The sequence below is a fragment of the Gossypium arboreum genome, chromosome 12 (assembly GCF_025698485.1).
Source record: "Gossypium arboreum isolate Shixiya-1 chromosome 12, ASM2569848v2, whole genome shotgun sequence".
NCBI lineage: Eukaryota > Viridiplantae > Streptophyta > Magnoliopsida > Malvales > Malvaceae > Gossypium > Gossypium arboreum.
Window position 1 is genome coordinate 32524009 of NC_069081.1, and position 17246 is coordinate 32541254.

Below are 17246 nucleotides of genomic sequence, written 5' to 3' on the forward strand. Positions count from 1 at the left end.
AGCTGTCCAATTTGAGTTTCGATCCCTTGGATTGATGCTTGTTGATTTTTGAGTACCGTCTCGGTATTCTAAAAATGAGTCTCTGACACCAAGATGAATTTGGTTAGTATCTCCTCAAGGTTCGGCTTTTTCTCCTGTTGGTATGGTGGTTGCTGAAAGCCTGAGGGGGTAGTGGTTTTTGATTTCCTTGGCCTCCCCATGAAAAATTTGGGTGATTCCTCCAACCTGCATTGTAAGTATTGCTATAAGGATTGTTTTGAGATCGAGGATTATTACCCATGTAATTTAACTGCTCATTCTCCATGTTGTAGCCATAAGGTGGGTATTCTGAATTGCTCGATCCACCTCCATTTGCTTCGCACTGCATTACTGGGTGAACCTATAAAGAACAAAGAAAACCATCAATTTTCTTATTCAAGAGTTCTACCTGACTAGAGAGCATGGTGACCAAACTGACGTTATAAACGCCGGTTGTTTTTGTTGGCTTTGTCCTCATGACTTGCCACTGATGGTTATTCAGTGACATCTCCTCTATAAATGCATAGGCATCTTCAGGTGTCTTATTATTGATGGTTCCTCCAGCGGCTACATCAATCATCTGGTGAGTCGAAAGATTCAGGACATTATGAAAAGTTTGAACCTATAGCCAGAGTACCCATGGTGAGGGTATCTTCGCAAAAGGTCCTTATATCTCTCCCATGCATCGTAGAGTGTTTCTAAATCCATCTGTATAAAAGAAGAAATATCATTACGTAATTTAGCCATTTTAGATGGCGATAAATATTTTAGTAAGAACTTTTCGGTCATTTGTTCCCAAGTAGTGATTGACCCTTGAGGTAACGAATTCAACCATTGTTTAGCCTTATTCCTTAACAAAAAGGGAAACAACCGAAGGCAGATGGCGTCATCAGAAACGCCATTAATTTTAAAGGTATCGCAAAATTCTAGGAAATTTGCCAAGTGAGCATTGGGATCCTCGTCCTGCAAACCATCAAACTAAACAAACTGTTGTATCATTTGAATTATGTTAGGTTTCAGTTCAAAATTATTTGCAGCAATAGCAAGTCCAACTATACTTGACTCAGTTCCTGTTAAATTAGGTTTAGCATAATCATACATTGTGCGTGGAGCAGGATTCTGATTTATTTGATCAGCAGCAATCGCAGGAGGTAACGGATTTTCTTAGTTTTCAGCCATCTCCTCGGTTGTGGTTGAAGTATCGTCCTCTTGCTCGTCCCCTGTGTATCTTAGGCTACGCCTTATTTCTTTCCGGTTCCTGCGAACTGTGCGGCTGATCTCACCGTCAAAAAGTAGTGGTCCTAACGGGTTTCTTCTTGTCATAAACTAGAAAAACCTGTCAGAAGAAAATAACTGAAGAATTAGAAAGGAAAATAAAAATTTAAATTGCAATAAAAGTAAAATGGCTAAATTAATAAAAATCGAGTGTTCCTAATATCTTAATTCCCCAACAACGGTGCCAAAAACTTCGTACGTGATATTCATGACAGGTTTTAAATATTTATAATGAATTGTTCTTGAAACTAACTATTATCACGATGAAGGTAAGTGTACCTATCGAACAGTAGTATAGCTTTAGCAAGACCGGATTATCGAACCCAAAGGAACTAAAAGTACTAGTATCAACTTTCTTTTTATTATCTAGCCTAAAAAATAAAAGGGATTTGTTTATCTAACTAATTAATTAAACTAAGAAATCATAGAAAAGAAATTTGGGGAAAATACTTTTTGAAAAATTCAATTGATTAAGATAATACCTAAGGAAAAATCCACCTAGACTTCACTTGTTATTTGACTCTGAATCAGACGATTTATTCATTCAACTTGTTCCGTAGAGATCCCTAAGTTATATTATTATCTCTCTCGAGACTAACAACGTCTAACCCTAGATTGAATAATTGAAATCTCTTTCTAACTAATGCCCTAGGGTTGCATTAACTCGATCTATGGATCCTCTTATTAGGTTTCACCCTAATCTGGCAAAATCTTGTCACCCTATCTCTAGGTGCGCAACCAACTCCGCTTAATTATGACAAATTTATTCTTAGACAGGGTCTATTTCTTCTCTGAATAAGAGCTTAACTTGAATCAATATTCTAGAATATCAAAACAAGAATTAAGAACACATAATTAAGAACAAGTCAAATATTTATCATACAATTTCGATAATAATAACAAGATCCATCTTAGGTTTCATTCCCCTTAGGTATTTAGGGGTTTTAGTTCATACTAATGAAAGAAAACATCTCAAAAGAATAAAAATAACAAAATATAAGAAAATCCAAAACTCCTGAGGGAATTTGAAGGAGATCTTCATCTTGATGGTGAATCCACCGAGATGGATCGATCGGCTTTCCTTGAGCAATTCCTTGCTTCCTCCTCCGCCTCCCTCTCTAAGTGCCTCCTCGTGTGTTTGAATAGGCTTTGGAATGCCTAAGAGCCCTCAAAATTGGCCTTTTCTCGAGTTGGACTAAACTTGGGCTCAAGGAATATGCCCGTGTGTCACATCCGTGTGCGATTGGTTAAGGCCGTGGTCAAGGCTGTTAAATGGGCACAGGCGTGTGATCTACCAGTGTAAATCGTTTTTTGACCTTGCCAAAGGGACACCGCCATGTGGTCTGCCCGTGTGAGGAAGTCTAGGCCGTGTCGATTTCGTACGTTGGCCCATTTTCTCCGTTTTTGGCTCGTTTCTCGTTCCTTTCACTCTCTTATGCTCACCTAAGTATGAAACATGAAATTAAGGCTTTAGGAGCATTGAATTCACTAATTTTAAGGAAAATCATCCATAAAATGTACAAAGCATGAGATAGAAATATGTATAAACTACAGTTTATCAGTTGACTCTCCAATCTTCTTCCTTCGTGAGTCCACGAGCTCTGTAAGACAGGAAAAAGAAAGGGGTAAGCATTTACATGCTTAGTAAGCCTGAATAACTGGAAAATAAACTTACCGATTTGTTTAGCATGCAACCATATTAGGCAAATAAACCAACAAGTATGAATGGTTTCCCTATCACATGCACTCCATCAACAAATTAGTCACATAATATCACACCCTGTAACTTATCTAAGATGAGCTCATCATTCAACGTTTTCATTTTTGTATCACATATTAATCCCGTTGAGTAACCCAGAAAATCTCGATGGATTATCCGTTTACCGTCAAGTCATAAGAGAAACCATCTCATGTATGCACTCCCGCAAACCTCACATCTTACGGCGGGATTACCAGTCCAGGCTAAATCCCCGTAATGTAAACTCATAAGGTGATGTCGGGATTACCAGTCCAAGCTAAATCCCTTATAGCGACAAACACCCTCAATGAGCTCGGATCTGAATTACCAGTTCAGGCTAAATTCAGATCCTAATCTGATTACTCGTCCGAGCTAAATTCACAATGCACACATATTCTTCGGGAGGCTCGATCACTCAAGGAACACCCATCTGGGCTAGATCCTTTCTACATTTGAGATCAATGGATTACCCGTCCGGGCTAAATCCTTTTCTGCAACACATGCAAGATCTCAAGTTATTCGAACTTACCTGGTATTCGTCTCGATTTTGCGTTTTGGTTATTTCGAAACCTTTCATTTTCCTTGATCGACCTCGGGAATTTGCTCCACGGGGTCTATAGCAATAAAAATGAATCATCAATACCTCTCATTAATCTTTTTAAGCCAAAATTTCACCCCTGGATAAAATGATCGTTTTGCCCCTAACCTTTCATATTTTTACGATTTAGTCTCTAGGCTCGTATAATAAAATGCATGCAATTTCTACCTTAACTGAGCCTAGACGATTGTTCTTTCCTCTTATGGCAACCCACATTTCTCCGTTATTTCACATTTTTACCACATATTTTACACATTTTGCAAAAAGGTTCTTTTAGGGATTTTTCATGAAAATCACCTAGAAAAAGATATTTAACACACATAAAACTTTCATATTCCTCCATAAAACATCAAAGAATAAACATGTCACACATGGGTCACTTTACAAACATGAACCCTAACTCAAAATATGGGTAGAAATGGAAAGAGTAAGCTACCGGGATTTCAAAAATGCGAAGAACATTAAAAACGGGGCTTGGGAGCACTTACTATTGAGCTTGAAACTGTTGAAAACCCTAGCTATGGAGGGCTTGAGAAATTTGGCTGGATGAGGGAGAAGAATGGCTGATTTTTGCCTTCATTTTCCCATTTTATTTCATTAATTAGACAAAAGACCAAAATGTCCTAAAGCCCTTTCTTTAAAATTTTATCCATACATGCCCATTTTTTCCAAAAACTTAGAAATTGGGAAAATTACTCATTAAGACCTTCTAATTAATAATCTAAAGCAATTTCATACAAATTGCTTCTAGAATCCAGGTTTTACAATTTATTCAATTTGGTCCTTATTTACCAACTAGACAGCTTACTCATAGAATTTCCTCATAAAACTTTAACACATGCATATTTTCATATTCTAGACCTCATAACAATTATTAAATAAATATTTCAATGTCGAATTTGCGGTCCTAAAACCACTATGCCGACTAGGCCCTATTTTGGGATGTTACAATATCAAAACTTTTCATACACATGCATAATGTCCCATACACGGGCCTATGAAGCCCTAAATATGCATTGAAAGTAGTTAGGGACTAAACTGAGAACCTTAGAAGGTTTTGGGAAAACTTAGAAAATTTTTCCATGACACAAGGTCACACACCCGTGTGGACACAGGGACACACCCGTGTGTCTTCGTCACGCTTGTGTCCTCAGGCCGTGTAACTCTCCAACTATGATGTTAGCAAATAATTTGGACCACACGGCCAAGCCACACGCCCGTGTGCTAAGGCTGTGTCCCCCACATGATTGAGACACTCGGCCATGTCTCAGCCCGTGTGGCCAACACTTAGTCTATTTTCCAAGCCTTTAAGTTACCCTTAATCCTTTACATCTTTATTTTTATATTACACATTTAATTCATCATCATGACCATTTAGATTGGTCATAAAACATTCATCATGCACATATTTCTTAACACCAACCATATGTGGTCAACAAGCATAATCATATCACAAGCATTAGAACATAGCATAGATAGATAGGTTCACAAACCATAATCAATATGAGCCATCTTTCATGGCAATATACAAATAACTCAATATAGGTCAATACATTTGGCTAGTCATGTTAACACATATCATAAAAAAAACCCAAGTCCTATACATGCCACTCACTTGAAGGCGCTTAGCATATATATATCAATATTCCAAATATGATGGTTTAATAGTGCAGTGCTGCCTCCGACGACCTTCAACCCCAAGCTAACCTGAAAAAACTAAAGAAAAGGAAAAGAAAGGAGTAAGCTTTATAGCTTAGTAAGACCATATGGAATTAATAAGCAATTTATCAACTTGCTTCTCAAGGTAATACCACAATATTTGCACTTTTGCTTATGTTCAAGTCAAGCTATTTTCTTGAGTTATAGTCACTAAATTATTTATATAGAGAGCTACAAAACTCCAAATTAATATCTACTAATTTTCCCTGAAACTAGACTCACATATCTTCTTACGATGAAATTTTTAGAATTTTTGGTCTAGCCCATAAGTACAGTTTATTTTTTAAAGTAACCCCTATTTCGCTGTCTGATAATTCTGACCCCTCTTCACTAAAAATTAATTATCTTCTCATACGTAATTTAGCTAATGTTTCCTTTTCTTTTTTTTCAAAAATGACTCATTAAGGATTTTAAGAATATAAATTATAACCCATAATTAATTTTTACAATTTTTAATGATTTTCCCAATTCAAAACAGGGGATTTCAAAATCATTTTGACTCTATCTCACAACAATTCAAATATCTCATAATATGAACTTATTTTGCTTACACCGTTTCTTCTATATGAAAGCATACTTAATAAGCTTTAATTTCATATTTTATGCAGCCTCTAATTCGATTTCTATAGTTTTTGTTGGATTTTCAAAATTAGACTACTACTGCTGTCCAAAACTGTTTCAATACTAATTTTACCCTTTCATAATTATCTTTAAATAGGCTTTCGTTCCAATCAATTTCTCTTTTCATATTCATTAGGCCACAAGGTGAAGGGATAAACATATCATGTCCCAATTTAATTCGACTAAAAGCCTCACACATAAACATCCATCAAATTTACCACATAATTATACACCATAGGTATCGACCTAATATTTACAAGGTCGTCACAAAGTCATTCTCATAGGTATTACTTACTCATTTACATTCTTACCAAAAGTCCAATATACATCGAGCTCATCCTTCATGAATTTTTAGTGCAGAACTGTACCCTTTCAACATGATCATAAACATAGCTTACTCATTTTCATTCCTTACTAATCATACAACATACATTGAGCACGCATTTCATGAATTTCATGTAAGTACCTATATCACTCACATCATGGTCATAACCTCTCTTATTCTGACATAAACCGTAAATTTCCTGTAAAACCATTTGGAATACTACAGGATATTCAATAAGCCTCAAGCATAGGGTAAGGTGCTGACGCTATGTCCCGGTCATGGTCTTACACTGGTTCACACATCAAAGTCGATGCCATGTCCCAGACATAGTCTTACACTGACTCTCGTATATCGAGGCCAATGCCATGTCCCAGACATGGTCTTACACTGGCTCTCATCTATTGGTGTCGATGCCATGTTCCAAACATGGTCTTACACTAGCTCTCATATCTGGAGGCCGATGCCATGTCCCAGACATGGTCTTACACAAGCTCACATATCTCCCTAGCATTATGGCATGAATATCCAAGCTATTCCTACGGTTCAACTGGAAGTTTCCCATATTAATCTCATCATTCATTACTCATAGCCACATTCAAAAATTTTATGCAAAATCAATCATTAAATGCATAATAACGATAAAGTTGTAATATTTACGCACATCTTACTCGTTTCAATGGAATATCATATTCCATCAAATTTCCAATGTATCCAATAATCACATAACTGTTATTAACATTTGCCATCACTTTCTCATACTCAATATCATCAACATATAATTCAATACAATCATAGCAAGATAGATTTCAAGTATATTAACAATAACATGGATAATATGCTTATTTAGTCACACGGGCTTATCTCGAATGAAAAACAGCTAAGTATTCCCTTTTTTTTCCTAAACCACGTGCTTTCTCGATTTAAACCCAAATCTTGATTTTTTGATCTAAAATTGTAAAATTTAATCATTTAATCATCACATTAAATTAAGTGTTCCACAATTCATACTTTGGCAAAATGACCATTTTGCCCCTAGACTTTCAAAAAAATTATGATTTTGCCCCTAGGCTCGTAAAACGATTTTTATCAAATTTACTCATTAGCCAAGCCTAGCCCAACCTTTATTACTCTTGTAGCAACTCAAAATTTCAATTATTTCACACAATTCCCATCCATTTAACAAACTTTACAAAATGGTCCATATTAGGTGTTTTCATGAAAATCCTTTCATAAAAGTTGTTTATTTAACAACCAAGATTCATTTTCTTCCATAAAAATTCAGAAACAACATGAATAATCTCATGGAAAAACCTTATAATTTCAACCATTTTACAAAATAGTCCCCTCATTAGCTAGATTATGCTACAAGGGTCCCAAAAGTACAAAAATTATCAAAAAAGGCCATCAAAATCACTTACTTGTAAGGGATATAAGTTGCTGATATTTTTTAGCTTTCAAAACCCCCTCTTTGCTGGTATTTTCGGTGGGGAAGAAGGAAGATGAAAGATGATACATTTTTTTTATTTATTTTATTATATTACTAGTCAAGTTAGTTACCAACATTTCACCTAACTTTGACCTTACAATATTTTTGTCTCCTTGATCAGCCACTAACATATTTATAGTCTATTTACTCAATAAAGACCCCTAATTTAATATTCTATAGCTATTTGACACCTTTAGCTAGTAGAACGAAACTTTCGCACTTTATGCAATTTGGTTCTTTTTCAAAATTAAGCAAGCAATCGCTAAAATTATTTCACCAAAATTTTCATGCACTCATTTAATCATGATATAACACATAAAATAACATTAAAAATAATTTCTCCATCCTCAGAACAGTGGTTCCAAAACCACTGTTCCGAATAGGACCAAAATCAGGCTGTTATATTAGGGGCGTCACTCCCTAGGGTTTAATCGCACATAATTTAAACCAACTAAGCCAGATTTCAACCCTCGTTCATTCGTTAATTATTCACACATTCATTCGTTAAACGTCATAAGGAAATTATTTACTCATGGATCGAAATACAATAATTCTTAAACTCATATTTAACATGCAAAACAACATATTAAATAAAAGTAAGGAGTAGAGAAAGAAATTCGTTTTCGATTTCAATTGAAGCTCGGATGCGAAATCTCCTTTAACAGTCATGAAGATCACCTCGATTGCAATTGGAATCAATAAAAAAATAATGAAAAACTAATATATTAAAGCCTTGGATTGAAATTGAATTCAAGTTAAAACAGTAACAAAAGAATAAAAAGGACTAAACTAAAAAGAAAATAAAACTAAACTAAAAACCTAAAAATACTAAAACGGTTCACTTGGCCAAGCCTCCTCAAATGAGACTTAACATGCCTATTTATAGAGTTTATACTTAGACCTAATTAGGGTTACTAAACAACCCAAAATTTTGATTAAGGTACATTGTGAAGACTAAAATACCCTTAATTAAATTTTTTTGTTCGTCACTCGGTGTCACGACACCATAGGACCGGTGTCGTGACACTGTAGTCGTCCCTTACCTTCTAAGCCTGAAAATAGTGTCTTACACACTAGATAGAGCTGTTAGATCATCCCTAGGCCCTGAGTGGCCCATTAGGTCATAACATAACTCAAAATTGCATAAAAGTTCTTATTTTGCATAAATTAAACACAAAGCAATAAAAACTAAAAATGAAATAAAAACATATAAAAACGCTATAAAACAAGCTCGTTAAGGGTCGAAAAGACCTTAATTTGCCACAATGAATTGTGGCAGATTTATCATTGAGTCTAAAGATACAAAGAATATGTCTCGAGATCGCTGGAACAAATTTTATTTAAATTTTGCATTCAAGTGCCTGAGGTCTTAAGACATATTTGTATAGTCTCGAGACAATTGATCCCAGGTCTTGAGACAAGTGGTTTTTGTCTTGAGACAAAAGAACATTGAAGTTAAAAAGAATTTGCCTTATTCCAAGTATCAAGACAGGAACCCTTGTCTCGAGACATTCAAACATTGAAGCAAAAATGGGAAAACAGGAGAGGTTGATCTCGAGACTAGTCGAGACCTAGTCTCGAGACATAATGGACCTTTCTTCTAGACACAACATGTAGTGTCTCAATAAATGTTAACTTTGAAGCTAAAAATATCAAAATCATTTATAACCTGTCTCGATACATGGATATCCCTATCTCGAGACATAAATTTGAAATTTCAACATTTGAGGTTAATTAGAGTCCTAACTCCAAAATTAACATGTATAACCCCGTAAGTTGATGAAATGAAATTAACAAGTGTATAAATGCATGCATATGAATGAATTTAATGAATGAATAGAATGTATTTATGTTATAGTAGTTTGAGTTGTTTCGGCAACGTAATGTGACATCACACATTTGGATCCGACAACCGGGTCAGGTTTGAGGTGTTACAATATGTAAATGACCTGCTGATTATAAGAAACAATGATGAACTTGTTAAGAAGTTTAAAGAACATGTGCAACATACTTTCATGATGATAGATATTGATGAAACGATTTATATTCTGGGAATGAAAATCAAGTAAAAGCAAAATGAAGTGTTCACCTATCAAAAAAAGTATGCAAGAGAGATTTTGAAAAAGTTCAAAATGGAAATTGCAAAGAAACAACTATTCCAATATGTTAGAAGAAGTTAAAGTAAGAATGATAAAGTTGAAAAAGTAGATGAGACTCCTTACAAAAGTATGGTTGGTTGTCTCATGTATCCTACAACTACTAGACCTAAATTTTACATGTTGTAAGTTTTCTATCTAGATTCATTAATTGTGCAACTAACACCCATTCTAGAGTAGCTAAAAAGGTGATGAGATATGTTAAAAGAACACTGAATTTCAAAATCAAAAGTACGTGTTGCAGGTATATTCTAATGGGGTGGTTCTTTTTATGATATGAAGAGCACCTTTGGTATAGTTTTAATCTTGGTTCAATGGTATTTTTTTGTGTTCTAAAAAGTAAGAAATTGTTGCACAATCTACAATTAAAGAGAAATTCATTGCAACAACAACCACTACAAATCAAGTCTAATGGATAAGAAAAGTGATGATTGATTTGAATTTAAAACAAGACAAGCGCAAAAAGGTGTTTGTGGATAATCAAACAGCTATTGATGTCTAAAAAAATCTTATTTTAATGGAAAAATCAAGAATTAATATTGAATTAATCTTTCTTAGAGATGAGAAAAAGGCAGAATCTGTTTAGATTAAAGTATTGCAAGATTAATCTTCAACTAGTAGATATTTTTACTAAAGTTTTGTGGAGGAAAAAATTTGAATTTATTAAAGAAAGGCTTGGGATTTGCAGGAACTAAATTTAGAATGAGTGTTGAAAAACTACCTCAGTTGTTGCATGAATAAGTCAAAACAGCTTTGGTCTTTCTTAGCATTTTAATATTGTTGTTGATTTTTTAAGAATTTGTTGATCATGGAATCACATAGTTGTTTATTTTTAGATTCTAGTTCTTAAATTTTTCAGTATTTAAATATCACTTCAATTCAATGAAACTTAGATTTCTCTCAAAAAAATGTTTCTATTGTTTCTGCCAACCTTTATTTTAGTTTGGGTTAATATACCGAAGGTACCTGAACTTGGCAACTTATTCCTATTTGGTACCTAAACTTGAAAATTAGAAGTCAACTTGGTATTTTTTTAGGTAGTTGACTAATACTGTTAAAATATATTGATGTGGCGCTGACATGGCACTAGTGACTAATAATGGTAACACGTGATAGCCTCACATTTTGACATATGACAATATTTTTTAAAATTTTCAAATATTTTTGGTAACATCCTGATTTTCGGATTTATTCGCGATTTTCAATATTTTGTAAAGATTTTTAAAATTTTGTATTTGGATATGAAATTAATATTTTTGAGTAGGTAAATGGGCTTATAGAAGGCCCATGTGTTGGCCAAAACCCTGTTGGATTTTTGAATTTTGGACTTAAAAGGGTAGGGGTTCGCTAAGTGGCCCTTAAGTGGAGTGATGGGTAAATTGCATCACAAATGAGCCTCCGTAAAGTGGAAAGGGTGACGCCACTAGGCTCCTAGAAAAGTGGCGTGTGGAGCATTGGGGAAGGCATGGGATCGATTCTGTGTTGGCAAATAGATGCATTTATTTTAAGTGCAGGAGGGGTAAGTGTTGGAGTCCAAGTGGATTCGCTAAAGGAAAGTTTGAATCACCAGATGCTTGAATTAAGGAGTGATAAGGGAGAGATTTAAGGATTGGGTGAGAGATTGGGAGTTGGCGAATTTAGGGAATTGAAGAGGGAAAATTCGCAGAGGGTTTAGGTTAATATTTCGCACCTAGGCTTTGTGAGGTGCCGCTTTTCCGCTTCAGCACCACAAGGGTTTTCTTTTTCTCTTTTCCTCTCTAGTCAAACTTTCACCTATCCTGTTCTTCTTTCTACTTCCTTCTCCAAAGCCGTCCATCAAACCTGCTATTCATCAGCACCTTTGCCGAAGTCGCAAAAGTCGAAATCCTATGATCACTGCTTGTGCCGATTTCTTCAAAGCCAGGTCCTTCTATGTTCTTTTGTTTTTATTAATCTACGATTATCTTTTCTTAATCCTAGATACCTGACGGCAATTCTACTTCAAGGTCATAGCCTCATATCGTCATCTCCTTCACCACCCAAAAGCCGAAAGTACCATTGGTTTAGGGGCTTATAGCCAAAACTTTTTCAACCCCTGGATTTGGGTTTTACCATTGTTATAAGGATAAATCTGCACCGGATTGTGTGGAAATCAAGTAGGAGTAAGGGGTAAGTACTTATCATCTCAGATCTGTTCTTATTTTACGATGTTAGGAAAAGCCGAAGTCCCTAAAAATTAGGGAGGCTGTCGATTTGAGCATAAGCCTTTAAGGGTTTGTAACTGATGTTTTCTTTAGCTGATTAGAGTCTTCTTAAGCGTTGGATCAAAAGCGTGAATCACTGGAGCAATCGGATTCGGAGCTAGCTATCGATTTTGGCAAAAAGGTAAGGTTTCAAAGGCTTTTAGGGACATGGTTCAATCATGGATAAGTAGGTTGTGGGTTTAGTGATTATGGTTTGTAAATAAGAACTGTGCTAATCAATTGTAGGACATCTAAGAGATCTCAAGAGCGGCCGTCATGAATCGTGTGTACCGAACACCCTTTCTTAGTTCAATTCGGCAAAAGCCGAAATGCCAAAATTCTGGCATTTCATGATTGTTAGATCTAGCACCGTAAGGTGGTAAGTAAGTTTGTGTGACGTCTTAACGTACTTCGAAAAAAGAGGGCTTCAATGGGCCAAAACTGGGCCCAATGGGCTTACGGACCAATATGGGTAAGAGATGGGCAAATTAGCCTGTTAGTTAGATGGTGAACCAAATTGCATAAAACTGCTAAAAATTACTGAAGTAGCTTGTGTAGTTGCGTAAGTTACGAAATTACCCCTAAAGAGCATAATTACTGAAATACCCCTAGGGTTTAAATTGGCTAAACTGCATGATTGATTAATACTGTATTTTACATGATATGCTTAATATCTGTTGCATGGGATTGGGGTATTGATGGAGGAAGTATTGAAAGTGGTTCATCCATGTACTGGAGACTTTGCCTCTACTTACTGATATTTGAGCAGCGTTGCTGCAACTGTGGAGTGTAGGGTTGGGTGGGTTAAGTTATTCCCCACATGGAGTGTAGGGCTGGTACGGGGCAGTGTAGCGGTTGGTGGGTTGAGTAGTCTCCCCAGTTGGGCTTGCATTCATTACTACTATTGTTACTTATGTTATCGAACCGGGCCTATGGGCCACATCGTTATGTAAAAAGGGCTAAGGCCTTGCTATCAGATTCAAAAGGGCTTCGTCCATCGTGTAATCGTGATCTGAATAGAGCTTAGCCCAATGGGCTCGAGCTGATTTGGGCTTTGATGGGTTTCAGATACACCGAGTTTTCCCAAACTCACCCCTTTTTCTTCCATCCTTGTGTGAGCCCTAGTTGGTGGACTTGGAGTCAAGGGATTCAGAGTGGCCACACGCTTTTCGCAAATTCGCTTTCTTCCGTGAACTAGATTTTCCATATTTTCGCTTATGGTTTTGGGTTTTTTTTGTAATAAGGCCGCTTAATTTTTTTATGGTTTGGGTTGTTTCTTTATTATTTAATTCTATTATGATAAAACTTTGATAACTAACGAAATGGATTAGCTCTAGGACGCGTTTTCAAAAACATTAAGTGATTTCAAAATAACACGAATACAAGTAAGACTTCCGCTAAGCAAACGTTTTCAACCTTAATCATTTTCTTAAGATGGACATAACCAAATGGTTTTCTCAAAATTATACGAGATGTTAGAGTGTGGCAATGGCGGTGTACATGTCTAGGATTGGATCCGAAGGGAGCTTGGTACTTAAGCAGTCTGACGGACTCACCTCCTCTTCTACCTGGTTTCCTACCTGGTGCACAGCTTCCATTCACTTTAACCTACTTTTAAAAGTGTCTTTTACAACACCAACTAAGTAATATGGAATGTTTTGAACGCTTTGATGTGGCGCATCATATCTGGTCATAACGTCTAGGCCGGGTTTGGGGTGTTACATTTAGTGGTATCAGAGCAGGGTTGCACAACTCGGCTGTGGATCGGGTCTGAAAATCTTTTCAAAAAAAAAGAAAAGAAAGTTTTTCTATGAGTTTTCGATGATGTTCAAAGTTTTTTTTATTGAATGAGGTTAAATCAATAGTTTTAAAATAAAAGTGTTTTCAAATGAAATCTTTTATTTTCGTAAACAAAAACATGGGTTTTTATGGATCGATAAAGAAGTGGCACATCAATCCCTGCACCAAGTCTGTAAGTGTTCTTTTTCGCTTTAAATATTTATATGGAATCGGACCGAAATAACACCGTAGATAGTATCGAGCCTTAGAGATAGTGCTATTGATAATGTAGTATTAGGGCTACAAAACGGGACCGTAGCTAAATTGTGATTGCGAAAATAACTCAAACTCTAACTGCTCATAAGACATTCTCAGTAATAAACAAAGGAAACCAAGAAACTAATGTCATAAAATTCGTAAACAGATAAATCGTTATGAGTACAAGGGTTACTCAGTGGAAGAGGCCGTGGACGAGGCCGAGGTAGCACTCAAGCCGGATCTGCGCCATCTCGAACACATACCAGCTTGGCGAGGTACGCCCACCACCGGTTAATGAAAATGGGTCGATGACCGGCCGCAGGGATGACGCCTGCCTCGTGCCATGTTGAGGGTTTTGGAAAGGGTGGCCGAGCTAACATCGGCCCATGAATAGGGGTCCATTTCAACACCTTCGCCAACGGAGCCGAGATTTTTAGGGCGATTCGAGTGGCCCCAAATGTGGTCGAGTACTAGTTGGAAGCCACAGAGCGGATCATGGATGACCGGACCGCCAAGAGAAGTTGAAAGGGCGCTTGCTGTCGCGAATGAAGCGATCGCTGGTGGATTACTGTGAGATAGGGTACCCCAGCTGAGAGGGTAACATGGGAGCTATTCAAACGTACCTTTAAGGCAAAATATGTCAGAGCTAGCTATGTGGATGCACGCAGAAAGGAGTTCTTGAATCTGACTCAGGGAAATAAAACCATTGCTGAATATGAGGCGGAGTTTCTACGATTGAGTCGTATGCTAATGACATCGTTTCCACCGAATACGAGCGCAGCGTTCATTTTGAGGATGGCCTCAGAGATGAGTTAAGGGTGCTCATAGCTCCGCAGAGAGAGTGAGATTTTGCTGCACTGGTAGAGAAGGCTAAGATAGCCGAGGAGGTGAAACAAACCGAACGGAGGAATCGGGATAAGGATCGGAATCGGTTTAGAGGGATCTTTGGACCCGGTGCCGCAAATTGAAATGTTAAGAGAGTGGGAGGAGGAACCGTTCGAGCAGCCCGGTGAACATGTGTAGACCGCAAACTTGTGGGGATTGCGTAATGCATCAAGAAGAGGCTGGAAGCGTTCTAAGGCTTGTCTTCGCTAGGGTCTAAGGAGCATAGGATTAAGGATTGTCCTAGAAGGGCCACTCAGGCTCGGGGGCCGAACAAGGGGTCAGGCGACCGGCTCAACTCAGTCGGGGATGGACCGCCGCCGCCAAGAGGTCGTGGACAAGGTTGCGGGGTAATGGTCAGAGACGTGGGGCACCTGGCAGGGGTATTGGTAACGCGGATGCTCATCAGCCAGCTTTGGTGTATGCTGCTCGTCGCCGCGAGGAGGGTGACGCACCTGATGTCATAACTGGTACGTTTTTTATCTATAGTGTACCTTATACTGCTCTGATTGATGTGGGATTAACCCATTCATATGTGGCATATAACATTTCTGGGGCACTGGGTGTGCACTTCGAGGAGACTGTGTGTGGGGTGTCTGTGATAAGTCCTTTAGGTCATTCGGTTAAGGTAGAGAAACTCTTCAAGGAGGTGCCTTTGGAGATTCAAGGCGGGGTTTTCTGTGGGGATTTGATGGAGTTACCTCTTGAAGAATTTGATTTGATACTAGGGATGGATTGGTTGACCAAGCATAAGGCAACTTTGGATTGTGCAGCTAAGAGGATGGTATTAAGGACTGGCAATGATGAAGAGGTAATGATTATTGGATAACGGAGGGATTACTTATCCAATGTAGTATCGGCGCTGAGGGCCGAGAAACCGATGCTAAGGGTACGAGGCATATCTAGCTTTGGTAAGCCAAGTGAAATCGAGGATCCGATCGTGGAGACCATCGTAATCGTTAGGGAATTCGAGATGTTTTTCCTAAGAGCTTCGGATTACCTCCAAATCGGAAGTTGAGTTTGGAATCGATTTGTTGCCGGAACAGCTCCAAGATCTATTGCACCCTATAGGATGGCATCAAGGAGTTAGTGGAACCAAGGCTCAAATTCAAGAGTTGTTAGATAGAGGCTTCATTAGGCCTAGTGTGTCTCCTTGGGGAGCACCGTCCTGCTTTGTGAAGAAAAGGACGAACGATACGCATGTAGATCAATTATCGCCATTGAACAAACCGACGATTAAGAATAAGTATCCACTACTAAGGATTGACGATCTGCTCGATCATCTTAGGGAGCTTCGGTATTCTCCAAAATCGATCTTCGCTCGATACCATCGCCTAAGGGTAAAAGAAGGGATATTCATAAACAAAGATTTTGAACTCGATATGGACATTATGAGTTTGTGGTCATGCCGCTTAATGATTTAACGCACTCGCAGCTTTTTATGGATCGATGAACCGAGTATTCCAACCTTACTTGGATCGGTTCGTAGTCGCCTTTATCGATTTATATCCTAGTACACTCAAACGGCGAAGCATGATGAGCATCTCCAGACAGCCGCAAGTGTTAAGGGAAAAGGAGTTTCACGCGAAATTCAAAGAAGCGTGAATTTCGCTGAAAGAGGTAACCTTCTTAGGGCATGTGGTCTCGCCGAGGGATTAAGGTGGATCCTCGTAAAATTGAAGCAATTCGAATGGAAGCCACCTAGGTCAAGATCGGAAATTCGGAGTTTTTAGGGTTAGTAGGTTACTACTGAAGGTTTGTGGAGGGTTTCTCAGAATGGCGGCACCTTGACAAAACTCATAAGGAAAGGAGTACCATTTGTCCGACCAAGAAACAAAGAAAAGCTTTTGATCGGTTGAAAAGGTATTGACCAAGCGCCAGTGTTGATTCAACCGGTGTCCGGAAGGACTTTACTATATACAAATGATGCGTCGATGTGGGGATAGGTTGCATAACGATGCAAGAGGGCAAGGTGGTTACTTATGCATCACGACGCCTTAAGGCTCATGAGGTGAATTACCCTACGCATGATTTGGAGCTAGCAATGTGATTTTTATGCTAAAAATTTGGAGACACTACTTATATGGGGAAAAGTGCATCATATACATGATCATAAGAGCCTAAAGTATTTGTTGACTCGTAAGGAGTTGAACCTTAGGCAACGAAGAT

General features: G+C 37.7%; 1 non-coding gene across 1 annotated transcript; it reads left to right on the forward strand.

Annotated features, from left to right (window-relative positions):
* The first annotated feature begins 652 nt into the window (after positions 1 to 652).
* On the forward strand, positions 653 to 756 carry LOC128286285 (small nucleolar RNA R71). The gene has a single exon (XR_008276828.1). It is a non-coding gene; the product is annotated as a small nucleolar RNA R71 (small nucleolar RNA).
* The last annotated feature ends 16490 nt before the right edge of the window (positions 757 to 17246 follow it).